This window comes from Colobus angolensis, unplaced genomic scaffold (assembly GCF_000951035.1).
Source record: "Colobus angolensis palliatus isolate OR3802 unplaced genomic scaffold, Cang.pa_1.0 Scaffold78, whole genome shotgun sequence".
In the NCBI taxonomy this organism is placed as follows: Eukaryota; Metazoa; Chordata; class Mammalia; order Primates; family Cercopithecidae; genus Colobus; species Colobus angolensis.
The window spans coordinates 6,968,408-6,971,102 of NW_012121598.1; the positions used below are offsets into that span (position 1 = coordinate 6,968,408).

The 2,695-nt window shown below is 44.7% G+C and overlaps 1 protein-coding gene across 1 annotated transcript in view; it reads right to left on the reverse strand.

The window, feature by feature from the left end:
- The window catches only part of LYSMD2 (LysM, putative peptidoglycan-binding, domain containing 2), a 29,026-nt gene extending 26,331 nt beyond the window's left edge, over nucleotides 1-2,695 (reverse strand). The window contains exon 1 of the mRNA XM_011928623.1: nucleotides 2,413-2,695. The gene's annotated coding sequence lies outside the window, so the exon portion shown is untranslated. The remainder of the gene's footprint in view (nucleotides 1-2,412) is intronic.

Genomic DNA, 2,695 nt, shown 5'->3' on the forward strand with positions numbered 1-2,695 from the left:
CCATCTCAAAAAAAAAAAAAAAGAAGAGGGTGGACTGAATGTTGAATAGACAACCAACAGTATCTACTACCTGTTCCTAATGAGGTATGCTACATATTCCACTGTGAATAATTAAAATACTTCATTATAACTGCCACATTGAACTTTTTCACTTTCTGTCATGTGACAATTACAGTCAATATATCACCTTCTTCATTTACAGGAAGAAATGGTTACACAAGATGATACATAAAGTCCCTTCCAGCTCCAGGAGTTCTATTTCAATTTTACATTTTCATCTTCTAAAAAGCAAGTAGAAAAGTTAAAGCTACAAGATATGGTCCAGAAATTATAATGGGTTTCAACTGATAAGTCATTGGCATATTGACATCCTTTCTCCCTTAAAATAGGACATAAGCATCAGATATAAAGAGCTAAACAGACTGGAACTGGTAATATCTTTCCATTAAGTTTTAACTTTCAGGTTAAATGTTCTACTTCCCTCACTCATCCATTAACACCTTCCAGTTTCCAACACTCATCATACAGACAGAGACTGATCAGAAGTTCCTTTCCACAACTCACTTTATTTTGGTGTCAATATCCTCCTGGAGCATGGCTCTAAGGCTGTAGGATAGCTCTTGTATCTCTGCTTCGACTGCCAAATATGACTTTAACTTAAATCATTCACCTGTCTGCTTCCTTTCATGGCTGGTTTCTGCAGGAATAATCTATTCGTTTTATCACGTGCAGCCATTTTCCATATGAGGAACCACAGGAAACCAAAGAGAAATACTGTACACTACTGAGCACCTTTGCCACTCTTTCTTCCAATATGAATGAAATTGCTTTATTATTTTCAGCTTATGCCTACTATCAGCTTTCTCTGGGAAAACTGCTGGTTCGATCCATAAGCAGCCCTGTTCTTATTTAACAGAAGGCTATGACTGTAACAAATGCACAATATAAAAAGTCAAAGACATCCTGTCGGTTACACAGGACATTCGGAATAACAAATGTACAGGAAAACTTGGGAACATGACTTAAAGTAATTTGGTCACACCCCCATTTCATTTAACTCTTTCTGGCTCACATTTGTCACTGACAGGAGGCCCAGGGCATAGTCCATTACCACAATTAATCATAGAAACGACACTGGTCTGTCAGTCAGCAGCTACTGCATGCCAGTGCTCATCATGCTAGTTCCCAGAGTTTTAGAGAATTAACTTTACTTTCTGGTTCAACCCATCTGCTGGGGCAGGTATGGCCCTATTTTGAAATGTGCAAAGGGGAGACGGTGTTGGGGGTGCCCACAGTGGAAGGAGAGAAGACAGGCTTACTGACCACCTCTTAACCTTGAATAAGTCACATCACCTCTCTCTGCCTCTTATTAACTATCATTGGGGGAAAATACCCTCACTCTGCCTGTCTCACAAGAGTTCTCCTAAAAATAAAATAAGAACACGAATAGGAAAGTATTTTCATAAATGCAAAGCAGTGTTATCATTTTCAGATATGGAATTTCCTCTGCAGCACTTTTTTTTTTTTTGGCCACACGATTACTGCACACCTCGTGCCAGACAGATTATAAACCTGTTTCACCTCTTTTCACATTTTGCCTAAAATTTCATACAGAGATTATACCAGCCATGCTGCATCCATCCCTTTGGTTCATTTGCCTCCACCACCTCTCTGAATGCAAATCCCACCATCATGTGAAACACTGCGTGGTAGCAACTTGCAAAACTCAACCAACCTTAAACTGTCAAGACAAGTCCCATAGGCAAAGGTTACACTCAAAATATGCTGCAAAAGTTCAAGAAGGAGAGAGAGACCACATCTAATTAGAAAAGGCCTCTGGAAGGTAAATCTAGATGCCACGTATTTTCATAATGTTGGTCTTTGTCCTTTGTCACCCCACTCTACTGTCATGCTTCAGAAACTTGACTTTATTTTCTCTATCTTTGGAGCTCTCAAGAACCTGACAGAACATCTTATGGTATATTCAGGGATGAAGTGAACCGGCTCAACGACTAACAAACCCAGTGGATTTTAACATTTACCCAGCCCAACGAGGTCCAACTATCTTTAGGTTAGCACGACATATAGGACCTCCCCGGCCCAAGAACTCCCTCGGAACCCCCAAGGAAGGAACTTTCACTGCTAAGTGCTATGGGTCGCTTAATCCTCACAACACTTTTTCAAGCTTTAAGCCTGTTTTACAGATGAGGACGCGAAGGCTCAGACAGGCCGGTCTCACCTCAGAGAAGCCACCACTGCGCGTGGGCTCTCCAGCCCCTCACGTCATCACCCTAGAGCCTTGCTAACCTCCACCTCGCTCACCTCTCTCCCTCCCTAGGCTGCCAACCCAACTACTCTCTCCTCCCACGCCTCTACCCAGCCAGAAAAACCTGGGGCGGGCGGGGTCTGTACCTGAGCCCGCTCTCAACGAGGCTTCCGTGTCAGGATGCTCGCTCACAAGAATGCTCCTCACAAGCTTGAAAGCCTTTGCCACCCACGCTCTCCGGAGCCCAGAGCGTCTCCAAAGAGCCTGCCCAGGCTTCCCCCCGACCCAGGTGCTTCCTCCCCTGCAGAGCTGTGGCGGGGTTCAGACCCCGATTCCGGGAGGGGACACCTGTCGAGGAAGGGCGGGGCTGGGGGGACAGCGGGGCCGCGGCGAGGCGCCGCCGGGAACTACGCTTCCCAGCCTGCTCCG